The sequence below is a fragment of the Thunnus maccoyii genome, chromosome 4 (assembly GCF_910596095.1).
Source record: "Thunnus maccoyii chromosome 4, fThuMac1.1, whole genome shotgun sequence".
NCBI lineage: Eukaryota > Metazoa > Chordata > Actinopteri > Scombriformes > Scombridae > Thunnus > Thunnus maccoyii.
Genome location: NC_056536.1, coordinates 14,131,493 through 14,144,453, shown reverse-complemented (window position 1 = coordinate 14,144,453; position 12,961 = coordinate 14,131,493). Strand labels below are relative to the sequence as shown.

The window sequence follows — 12,961 nt, the reverse complement described above, 5'->3', positions numbered from 1 at the left end:
TCAGATGTTCTGACATGGATGGAAATGTTTATATCTGCAACATCTGAACACAGTGTGATACGTTTCTTGTGAATCCTGTGAGCCTTTTTGCGTTTCTCTCCAAGAATCTCTCCACACACCTGCACTTCACATTCCTTCTCACATGTGAACAAGCAATGCAGGTGACAGAGTGTTTCAACATGAGGACAGTAAAACACACAACTCATTTCTTTTTTCAGTCTTGGTAAATGTTAAATGTGTTTTTTCACTCAGTGAGCTGATATGGCTCTGCTGTAGCTGGAGTGTTAATATAAGTGAACTCAGATGGGTGTGGACTCACTCTGTGCAAACACTGGCATAGTTTTATGTGTGCACGACATGAGATATAGCATATTGTAGCCCAGTGGTTCTCACAGTGGGTTTGGGGACCCAGGGGTTTTTGAGGAGGTTCCAGGGGGTCCCCAGCAAAAAGGGGAATAATTTATTTTCACTATAATTCCATCCATAAATAACACAATGACAGAATGTATGATTATTATGGTCATGGGTTTCATACACTTTCTGTAATCTAAAAGCAAATATCTTATCAGATGGGGGTCTGTAGTCTAATTTGTGTCAGTTTAGGGGTCCTTGCAGTTAAATTTTTTTTTTGCGAAACACTGTTGTAACCTACAGTAGGAACTGCTCCGTTGAAATTATAGTTATTCTTGAGCTGTATCAACTTTAAATTCGAGCAGGTAAATGTCAGATACAGCAGAGAGGAGATGAGAAAGGAAGAGTCCACTCAGCAGCTCGTTCATCCTCTCAGGATGTTCGTAAAGGGCAATTGCATTTGCATGAATGAACAGTGATTGTCCTTTCCAATCATCATCAATCCAATATCTGAGGTTCATAGGGAGGCTCAGCTCTAACACTGCGAGTAGCTACTCCAGGTAAGTTTATGAATGGGGGAGAAAAGTGGATGAGCTTACTCTCCAGCATTAAACATTTACCTTGACTGACGTTCAACACGCGCGCGCACAAACACGCGGACAGAAATATTTCCCAACGTTTTGTATAGACACATATTTCTCTCAAAGCATACGGACGGATGCTGGTTATAGTATATGACAGCATTCATACCACAGACACAGAGTCGCGGTGTCCTTTGACCTCTGTCGCTTCTAAAATAGAGAAACGACCTTGCAGGACTTGACTCACTGTTGCAGTTGTTGACTGCGCAGTTTTGGCCGTCAGTCAAGAGTTTCACACGTTACTCGTCTGAGGTAAAAAGAAATGGAGAAGTACGGACACGTCGAGCTTCTCTTGAATTAAAAAAGAAACCTGCGCAGGAAAGAGCCTCATCACTCCAGTTGTTCGTCTTATGGGTAAGCTGTACAACACAATTTGCCTTCAGACAACTAAGTGAATGTCATATGATCTGCGTTTGTGGCCGTAAAAAAAGCTTTCAGCTTTGTAGTATGCAGAGATGGGATGTCAGCACTTCTAAAAGACGCCGCAGTAATCGAATCATCAAACAGCTGCAAGTTTTCTCAGCTTAAACCAGGTAGGCAGGTCACAGGTAAAGACTTTACCTGTGACCTTTCTGATCTCTGACCTCTCTGTCTGAGCTCAGAGACAAAACAATCAAAACTTGACCTGTGCCAATGAACGTAATTGGACTTAGACTACACACTGCATCGGAGCCAAAATACTACAAGCATAGTCTACAGGGCTAAGAGTCATCAAAAGTCAGAAACGAAAAGTCTTTGAAAACGAAACGAAATTTTGATAAGAGTTTATCTTCCCATTTTATTATTGGCCTTTTGATGCTGTTCAGTGCTGGACAGCTTCGTCCTTCATCTCCATCAGGCATGACTATGTTGAGGACATGGTTATGAAGTTGTAATTGGGGCTGGAAAAGTAGTTTTCTGAATATATCTATCTGTTGTTACATGCAAAAATACTTCAAATTGCAACTGAAACTGGTCAGAATTCATAGGTTTCAGCTTCCCAAATATGAATATTTTCCTCTATGATAATAAAAACTCATTATTTTGGGGTTTTGGACTAAGAATAGATAATGTTTTTAAGATTAATCATGGCCTCTGGGAACTGGGGATGGACATTTTTCACAATTTAATTTTCTTTTACAAATGAGAAAATAATTGGTAGATTAATCGATAATAAAAATAATTGTGAACTGCATCCCTAATTGTAACACATGATTACATTTTTGTGGTATTCTTGTATGTTTTAACACTATTGTATCCAAAATCTGTAGAATGTATTTTTATTATTATTATTATTATTTTTATTCAAAGATTTGATCGACCCATGGTTTGTCTGAGTGAGGCAGGAGCATTTTCTCACTGCTGTAGCAGACTGTGTTGATCACAATTTAGATGTTCTGTCTTATTTCCACACTTTGAGCAGCATTTATCAATATATTTCCTGCAGCAAATGTAATTGTAGAAGAGTCACATTTTCATTGACAGTTATTTGGATCTGATGTTCAGATTTATATAAATGTGGGATTTTGCTGCACAGTCATATTAATCTCACTGCTTACTTGCTGTCTAACTTGTTCATAAGTCAAAATCTCTGCTATAAATGCAAATTGTTCATAATGAGATCACATCTCTCTCTGTCTGTTCATCTGTCTGGCCGGTCAGAGAGTGAAGAGGAGTGGTGGAGGGTGAGTTGTGCAGAGCGCTGGCCGCGCTTGCTCCTGTGAAGCCGGCCTATTAAAGCCTCTGCAGCTTTGTCATAGTGAAATGGGTCGAGTCTCTTTCTTTGTCTGACCCAACTTGACTGAAATGTGGTAATTGGGGAATCCTGTGATCCTCACTCCTTGTGGTGATGTTTGGACTAGGCTTTCAATAAATTAATTTACAGTACCACAAATTGTTACATGAGAATAGGGTCAGCCTTTCATTCAAACTGTGAAAAACATCTAGTCTCCTGCTCATTCAGGCGTGATGTGGTGCCTCTTAGATTCTCTCCCCATCACAACACATCACATTCCTCTGCTTAAAATATTGAAATCTACTTCATCTCTAAGAAATACTGTATCATGCGTGTTGTTTTGACTGGAATGTTCTCAGCAAGTATGAACTCAACCTTCCACATCCATGTGGCTCACTGGCATTTTCTAGTTTATGAAAGGCAGAGAAAAGATGATAAATTCTTCATGTCATATGGTGAGTGGTTTGTCTGAGTGTGCTTCTTATGAAGCGAGCACTTGAATGCAAACTGACAGTGGATCCACGCTGAAAATGTCATAATGCTTTGACACCGTGAAATGAAAATCAAAACTTTCCACGGCGAACAGCTCCCGGGTGGCAACAATGATAGCACATAAATGTAAAGTGTCGCAGTAAATCACACTTCCTACTACTTTTTTAGAGGTTGCACACACCATCAACCTGGAACAGCCAGGTGTATCTAGCATGTGTTACCACATGCCAGGCATGCTGTCTCCACCTACCTGCTTTGGCTTCTAGAGAAAAGGAGGAGGTAATTGTCTCTCAGCAACCTCTGTAATTGTATAATTGAAGCCTGTCGGAGTTTCACTATATTTACTCAGTACTGCAGTTCTAGGTTGTACCCTGGCTTTACAAAGGTACTACGCTGACAAAAACACCTCCACAACTTGAAATTATGTGGAATACGTATTATATTATTCAATATAGTATGTAACATATTTATGCAACATCCTGTTATTGTATAATGCTGTGAATGGGTTTGAAATAATGCCAAACCTGTCGTGACAGAATAGAATATATTTAGCTGCTGTCAGCATCTGAGCAGCTCATTGTTATCCATTAGGAGCAGCTAGTGCTGCGTAAGAGCCTTAACAGGCAGGGGGTGAGTTTCTCAGCCACTTAATCAGTGACAAACTGGGAAGAGTAAAAACTCCATGCCAGTCACTTTATAGTCAACAACATTATGCTATCAACATGCAGCTACTACATGAAAGAATATCAAACATATTTAATGTAACCTAATAAACTAATTTACTGGTAACCTAAATTGCTCTTCTGTCATTTCTAAAGGGATTTCAGATGCTTACATCTTGCATTTGTTGCCCCAAGCTAAGGAGAGGCTGTGGTGTTTCCCAGTGTCTCACCACACAACACACATACCAAATCACGATGTTTTATGTCGTAAAGACAAACATCAACCCATAACATCAGACCAGGATGTAGCTGCTTAGTACAAAACAATATAAGGTTTCTCATTGCTGAAAAATATAAAAGTTGTTAAACAGGCATAAGATGCTAAATTATTTCATATGCAAATCTCTCTAATTGCAGTAGGAACAACAATTAAGTATAAATCGACATATTCTAAATTAGTCCTTTAAAGTGGTTTGTAAAGGCTGCAAAATATATTTTAGTCCTACAGAAAAGAATCAATTAGAAATAAAAATGTGATTGTGTTTGCTTTTTTTTTTTTTTTTAGAGAAGCACAACAATCACATATTTTACATATCAATAGACTCAGAGAAAGCATTCACGTGGATTAAGTGTTTGAGTACTGTTTAAGCAGATAATCTGAGAATACTGCATACATGAATAGATTAAGCAAGTCTGTGTACTTCTGAATCTGCTCTTGAGAATGTAAGATAACAGCTGTCAGAAACATAGTGTCAGAATTGATCTTTGAATGTTTAATTATGTTTTTTGCAAGCCGACATTGACCTGACTTCATGTTTTTGTATTAGGTTCAGTCTATACCACAGTACCATCCGTCATCTTCAGCCCCCAATTCAAAACTAAAGGGTAAAAATAATCTAAAGGAGAATTTTTTACATTTGATAAAGAATGGCAGGTGGTTCTGCTGTGTCGTTCCCATGGTCCTTCCTGCTGTGAGTATTAGTTTGTGTAGTAACTCCCTGCTTCTGTGCCATAAAAGGACATGCAGAAATCCTTTCCCCACCTCTAGCTCAATAACTTAATGATGCATGGTTGGCTTTAACCAGAAGATGACCATGAAAGAGAAACTGAGTACTGATGTGTGTATTTGGTGAGGGAATTTATCGCTCTCCTCCAAGGACAGCCAGTCCACATTTGGAATGCTTGTGAAATATTTACAGGAGTCATTGACACTGGAACTCACCACAGTCAACACTGTGGTTTAAAATAGAGGGGTCACTGTCAGAAACTGATTGTGTCTTCAGCCTGTGTATCTCAAACATTTTGTTGAAAGATTTGTTAGTGTCAAACTTTCACCTGCTGAGGGATTAAGCTTGTATCCTGTGGAAATTTCCTTTAAGATTCCCAGTGAATCTCTCCAGCATAGATACCAGCACTCTTGTTACCATGGTGTCTGGCTTTCTGCCTCTCAGCTCTGGCAGTTCCTAACAACCGAGAGCAAAGGTCATGACCACTCCAGCCGACAACTGTTTGGTGAAATCAACGCCTCACACAGGGGGCACAAATAACTTTCCCGCCCTTCTGAATTTGAGCGACCAAAGTTTCTCTGGCGAGCACAAGAGGACAGGGATGATCTGGCTTTGAGAGAGGTCACGTACGCTGTCCTCAGCCTCCCTCTGCCCCCTGTGCTGCACTTTCAGGAGCATTTGCACAAGTTCAATTGACAATAGGCTGCATTCCTCCTAGCGAGTGAGGAACATGGTTTGCTGGCACTTGAAATGCTTTTCACGCCATTCATCTGGACTCTTGCTTTTGAACAGTGCCCTCACTGTTAGGACCCCTTTTTCAGGACAAGTGCTCACTTTGAGAGAGAAATACAGAAATAAGCTGTGACATATACAGCGCATCTCCTTGTTGACAGTGACAGAATGTCCCAATTGCCAGACTATGAAGTAAACATCCTCTCCACATGTGGTCACCACCTGCGGATTTCTCTGTGGATCACTGCAGACTCTGTTTTGTTTCTGTCCTGGAACCTGTGGAGAGGGGGTAACTTTATATGGGCTTTTAGCAAATGTCTGACAAATGTCATGTCATACAATCAAAACTAATCTGACTGTACAGCAGGCACATGTCTGTGGAGACGTAATAATAAGAAACCTTCCGTGTCTGACAGCAATAAAGAATTTGGCCAGGACGCATGGTTTCCATGTTCTTACACGTTCTCCTGCTTTAAGGCTTGGGTGATGTACAAGACCCGCAACAGGTTCACACCACTGACGAGAAACCAAAAGCAGGTTCAAGACATGTCTCTGTTAATGCCATAGCTTTTTTTCTGCTGATGTGCAGCATTTCCAGTGTTTCCCTTAATTTATCAGTAATGTGTAAAGTGGACAGTTGTGGAAGAAATATTTAGATCCTTTCCTTTAGTAAAATTAGCACGATGATAATACTCAATAATACTCAATTACGAGTAAAAGTCCTGCACTCAAACATTTATTTTAGTAAAAGTGGATACGTATCTAACTACTATATCTAACTACTTAAAAAATTATGTTATGCAGACTGCTGTTGGGGACTACTATAACAATGCATCACAGCTTTGCATCTGGTTTGCAAAGTATTAATTATTGCATTCAATGTTCAAGTACAACAAACAAGTACGAAGTTCCCCTAGTAAAAGTATGAAGTAGAATAAAATGTAAGCAAAGTGCAAGTATCTCAAAATTGTACTGAAATACAGTACTTGAGTAACTTACAACTGCCACTTTTATGCATCAGCATCATTATCTGTTGATTTTGATCTTGATTATTGTGTTAAATCATCAAACCAAAGAACACAAAGGGTAGTCATACATGAGATGTGCTCAGAGTTTTACTATTATGGCGAGCACATCGTGCAAGCGTTGTACATGCTTGTTTGAATTCCTACAGTGTGTCATGGTAATATATGTTGTTTTATCTCCATCATATTTTCCCCAGGCCTCTGAAGTCCTTAGCTCTACTTGTGTAGCACACCATGAGAGGATTAACTTTGACCCTTGCACTCAGTGTACTGATTTTGCTCATCTATTGCTGGTATTCCTAACAACGGGCTCTGAACTGAATGTCTGTCCTTTCCTGCTGCTGGAATTTGATTCATATGCTAATGAGCTGGATTCCCATGGATTTTTCTCTCTCCTGTGCCGCAGATATCACCCCCAAAACTCTTTTCCTCCCCCCTCTCGCTTTCTGTCTTTTTTTGTGTCTCTCATGCTCCCTTGCTTTCTTTCTTTCTCAGGGTCCCAACCTCGCTCAGAGTAATCTTACACAAAACTGTTTGTGTGGTAGTACGCTGTTCTACCTTTACAGCAATTGTGGATAAGCATCTGCGTTGCCATCGGGCCATGTGCAGGTTCTAGGAAATCAGCATGCATCCCCCAGCTTGTCTGCAATGCTTGCTTCCAGTGAATAGATAAAGATAAGACAGCTTCAAAATTCCCTCAGATAAACATCTGTGTTTGTTTTTAGATGAGTTGACTTGCATTTCTTGTGGACAAATTATTTACATAGAAGTGCAGAATGTGAAGCACTGGTAACTCTAATCATGGCATGGCTCCAAAGAATACTTGCTTCTGATTAGCTCGTAAGGGTCTGTTTAAATTGTATACCTGGACAGACATGGCAATCTTAATTCTTTTAAAACAGTTATATTGCTGCCTATAACCACAAACCATGAATCTGTGCTAAAGGTATGTTAAACTACAATATTTCTCCTCTCCTCTATTCTAAGTTACTAGTTAGTTCTTACTTGTAAAGCAACCACGAATAGTGCAAACTAACTTTTTTGTAGTAAGTAACCATGGTATATTGGTGATAATGCACTCATATGTGTCCTAATATTAAAGGTAACAGATTCAGCAGAGGGAATGCCCGTTTGTGTCATGGTGTTCTTCTCCTCCACTTTTCCAATCAACATAGATAGATACAAGGTGTCCAAAAACACCTTGTCGTGTATGATAGCCTCCATAGATATCATTGGTGTCCATAGCTTCGACCCAGATTCAGTAGGCCTATAATCTACAAGTAGAAACAGGTGTTCATCATAACTGCAACTTATATTTTATTTTAGCTGAGTGGCAACAATATAAAACCCTTGTCTTACACTCAGCAAGGTTTTTCTACCTGTAAACATTGTAGTATTTAATGATTTAATGGCAGTAGTAACATACATTTTTTAAACCATGCTTTTGCTGGGGCAGGCAGTGAAAACAGAGCAGAATACAGAGTTTAGCACTTCTAATCACTACAAGTACTATTGTACCTCCCTCCTGTGTTACTTTGAAGTTCAGGCTTTTTTAAGTTTTTACTGCAGTCATGTAACCAAATTTCCTCCTAACGCCTCTCAGTACCTTTGTGTGAGAAAATTAGGTGTTTGACAATAGTTAGTTGGCAGGGTTGCCAAGGGGGATGTTGCAATCTCTGACTTACAGTAAACGGGCCTCAGTTGATTCTTGGCTCAGAATGTGAGACCAGCCACCCGAGTTTCATCACAACCTGCCAATATGTTCGGTGTCTGTGTTGAAACATTTATTAACCTGATTGATGTTAACACTTGTTAGGTGGCCCACCTGTTCACATGCTGAAAGATGACAAGCGGTGTATCATCTGCATACGGATTGATCTGGGCCACCATGTCCTTCAGAACATTTTTTTCTTTGCTCTGGCACTTTCCTCCATACACCAGCTCCCCAACTTCCGACGTAACACAGTGGAACCCGTAAAACACTCTTTAATGGACCCTTTCAATTGGGCACACAAACCAGAACAAACACTTTCATTCATGGTGCTCCAAAAATGCTAATGAAGCAAGGCCCTGACACTTTCACAGGGGTACGCCTGTCATGGGCCTATGTTAGACAGCAGCAAGGCTATCACTTACACAGGGTGATGCAAGGTACAGCTCCTATGGTGGCTGTCCCAAGTGTAATTTAGACCTATCATGCTGATGAGTCTCCTCAAGCGCCATTGGCTCTGATCCATAGCATTGATGTAACAGATTAAGGGCAAACCAAGTTAAAACAACTGGAGTCGGTTTCCTGAAACAGCTCATGAAATGAATGAATGAAAGCTGGCTTTTTGTGCTAGTAGCACATTTTATTCACCATCAGCCATTCTTGCATTATGATGAACCTAACAACTTTTTTGACTAAGTAGTCTTTTCTAACTGATTGAGATAATATGACTCACAAATAAAGCCACAATGGTCTCTTTTGTTCATTATGCTTTGCAGCTTTAAAGGCCAGGGTTCAAATCAATTCAATTTTTCAATTCCCAAATAAAAGGCTGTGCTTATCTGATTCATTTTATGTTGTCAGTCCTTGTCAGAGCTTGCTGCAGATGAAATGATCTATGACCAGTGGCTCTATTTAAGGTGCCGCAGAAGCCTTATCCACCTGACATGTTGCAGCAGATGCTTCAAAACTCATTGATTGCCAACAAATCACAAGTAGGCGGATAAGGAATTTATTTCTGATGTGATGATTTTTTAAAGGCAGTTAGATTCCACATAAATTGCCTTTGCAGATGGTTAATGCAGAGGATTTCAGCAGGTAATTGTCAACACTTCACAACAGTATTTCTTCTAATTCCATCTGGAAGTTTTCACAAATATTTTAGTGTTATATATATTTTATAGTATACTATGATGTATTCAATGGCACCATTTATCATTATGGCTCCACATGTCTGTGATTAAGTGGTATCATATTGCTTAATCTGCGCATAATATGAATGATACCTCTTAATGTCATGCAATGTAATGCAGTTAAGGGATTGGGATCCTGGCTCAGACTCTCTTCAAACATTTGCTAAGGTGGAATGATTACTCTTCATCCTTTCCTGCCTTGTTTGGGAAGAAACTGGACTACAGGTGCGAGGCAGTTGAAAAAAGACCCATATGCGTCTTTTCAAAGTGACAGGAAAATCGCTCTTTTCGTTTTTGCTTTTGTTTAAGTCTACCTGGGGCTTAAAGAATGACGTACACAAACTATATCTTTGGTGTTTAAAAGGCAGGGTGGGAGAGCACACGTGGAAGAGTGTTCACAATGGTGTGTACCAGCTACAAGACCAGGCAAGTGAAATGAGGCTTCATTACTTTCCGTGTCTGAGCTCTTTGGAGATGAATGTTAATCCCCAGGATTGAGCAACAGCTGTTATTTCTAAACATCATAAAATAGTATTTATCACAACTTGTCACTAAGTACATGGAAGCCCCTGTAGCGTCATGGGTGGCTGTCACTGTCAGTTCTTTATTTACATTTCACCAATGAGAGGAATAGTAAGATGAGAGGAGTGTGTCAACAGGTGTATTCATTGTAGGCCTGCCTTTATTTTTCTTAATCAGACGCAGCATACTGGCATTATGTTTGGCCATAAGAATTTACATTGGGTGGATACATATGTGATGTCTTTCTTACAATATTTGTAATAATCAGTAAAGATTTATAGTATATATAATGTTGATGATAGATAAAGCAGTAGTTGGAGAGCAGTCAGTGTATTTGGTTAATAATGCTAATGGTATTGTCATTTCATTGTAATTTATTTATATATTCACAACACAGGCTGAGCGACATATGAAAAGTAACCGTCATGACCCACTTCATCCATTTAGCAAAAACATTAAATGAATAAACAATGAAAACTCATGCACATTTCAAATCATGTACACAAGTGTCACCAACTTTTCAAGTGTTTGGGGTGGAATGCATTCAAGTGTTAAAAACTGAATTCACACGTCTAGTGTCTAGTGTCTCACTGAGGCTTATCCTGTATATAAATAGACACACACTGTATTTATAGGTCCTCTAACTACGGGTGCAACTAAACATATGGAAATCATTGTTTAGAAATAAAGTCAAGGCATAGTTCACATAGCAAATGTAAACCAAATAGTCTCCTCTTCTCCAAAGTTCACAACACAGGAGTGAATTCTGTTATGTCTCCCATATACACCGACACTTAAGCAACAAAATATTGAAGTCATTATAAAGTTGTGTTTGGATGCTTTACAATGATCATTAATAGCAGTAATATATGTAAATACAACAGAAAACATACTTTCAACTACAAAATATTTTTCATTTTTAAACCAAACTGTTTTAGCTTTGGACAGCACCTATACATAGGGCTACTTTCAAGCAAAATTTCTTCCATTTGTTGGACAGCATCAACCCACCTAAATACCACTTTAGGTCTTCAAGATTATCCCATAAACTAATTACCAGCTTAGTTCAGACCATAGAGCACAGCGCTGCTTGCTTATCTGACTCGCTGCAACAGTGATGAACAATGTGTGAGGGTGAAGGAAGGTGTGAAGAGGTCTCCTCGTGGCCTCCGCATTTGAAGGGAGGAAGCTGAGTGTGACTGCTTGTCTCCACACTGTCTCTCTGTTGTGCTGCTGGCTGTGGCAAACTGATTAAGCTCCTGAATGCCACTCTTTGTCACTTTTCACTTCGACAAGGGGCACGTTTCCATAGTAATTCATTTTGTTTTGAAATCTGTGTCGCACAACAGACTCGGATGTTTGAATGGTAATTCGGTTTGTGTAATAATTCGTTGTCATAACTCCATGCAAGGGGGAAATATTCCCAATAAAAGTTAAAGGGGTGTTGGAGGAGAGAAACTTTGTTTAAGAAATGTCAAATTTTAAGCTCTGTGTTTTGATATCATGAATTTTAGGTTGTAATAGCTCGCCAACAGTTCGTGTGCCAGCCTTGCTCCTGTTTATAGAGGCAACTCTTCACATCATTCCACAAAGCATTATGTGCCAGAGCAGGAACCACTTAAACCCAACTGAGTGAGCTTGGCGGCACTTAAATAAGCAATATACCTCCACAAACTTCCACATAGCGCATGTGCTCTGCAAATAACAGTTACGTAAAAGGAGTGTGGCATGAAACCACTGTTTTGGTGTTAGTGTTTTTTTTTTTTTTGTTATCAACTTTTTAAAACATTCAAGGGTAACAAACAACACGTACGCACAGTTACACAACAATAAATCCCCACACCCACCCCTGGCAGCCGCCCAACCCCCATTACAGTTGGCCTTAAAAGATCAAAGAGGAGAAGAAATGAAAGGAGAGAAGGGAAAGTAAAAGAAAAGAAAAAGAAAGGTATGATGAATGATAAAGACGATAGAGGATATAAATTGTTACATGACAGTCATGCTGAAATGTGAAGATAGCTTGTTATGATGTTAATGGTGAGAACTGAGTCAGTGTGTTTGACTGACTTCAAAACTTAAATTGTCAAACCAAATCTGTGTAATAATTGATCGCACATATTAAGTATAAAACATCCACCTGAATTTAAAAATGAAAAGTTACAATGGGATAAGTTTCCAAATGCCAATATTGTTAACCACTAATTATCCACGTGCATATACCTTGCAATGTTTATGTTTGAGTGTTTAAGATGAGCAGCTACATGCTTTTGTTATCTCCGCCGGTTGTAAGCCTGGAGGGGATCATGCGCTTGGTCGTGTGTGTGTGTCTGTGTGTGTGTCTGTGTGTGTATCTTTCCACAGCTAATCTTGTCTACTACTGGACCCATCAGCCTAATATTTGTGCACATTTATGACTGTATTCTCAAGGACTTCCTATTGTAAAGCTTAGACCTTTGTCTTTTCAGCAGTCCTTGCCATTTAGCAAAAGAAATTTCCAGCAATTGACTTGGCTAAGAACAAGCTAGTCTGTTGCAGGTCACATTTTGGCTTTTGTCGTGGCTCAGAAACTGACATCCATAAAAAAGTTTGGTCTCATCTTGAACCAGAACATCTGCAGATTAGTTCCATACCTGTTATGTTATGATCAACTAAAGTTAGACACAATACAAGATGAATAAATCCCCGTTTTTGTTATCTTGACTGTAAGGGAACCGGGAGGACAACTGAGTGAGATTCCACTCTGTTTTGGAGAGGAGAGGGAGGTAGAGGAGGGTGTCATGTCGATGTTGGTGATCCCAGGATGCTCAGTTACAAAACCATTACACTATTCTATGCATCTTAAAGAAAACTGACCCTATACCACACAAAAACACTTTATTAAAAATGTTGCGTACATATCTATATAAGAAAAATG

At 39.4% G+C, this 12,961-nt stretch overlaps 1 protein-coding gene across 7 annotated transcripts in view; it reads left to right on the top strand.

Moving 5' to 3' along the window:
* The first annotated feature begins 807 nt into the window (after positions 1-807).
* Positions 808-12,961, top strand: part of LOC121895967 (neural cell adhesion molecule L1-like protein) — a 54,850-nt gene continuing 42,696 nt past the window's right edge. For 2 of the 7 annotated variants that reach the window (XM_042409545.1, XM_042409540.1), the window contains exon 1: positions 1,108-1,346. The gene's annotated coding sequence lies outside the window, so the exon portion shown is untranslated. Of the gene's footprint in view, positions 912-1,106; positions 1,347-1,428; positions 1,526-12,961 lie in introns of those variants that run through there. The other 5 variants (XM_042409547.1, XM_042409546.1, XM_042409543.1 and 2 more) reach the window with 4 other exon arrangements.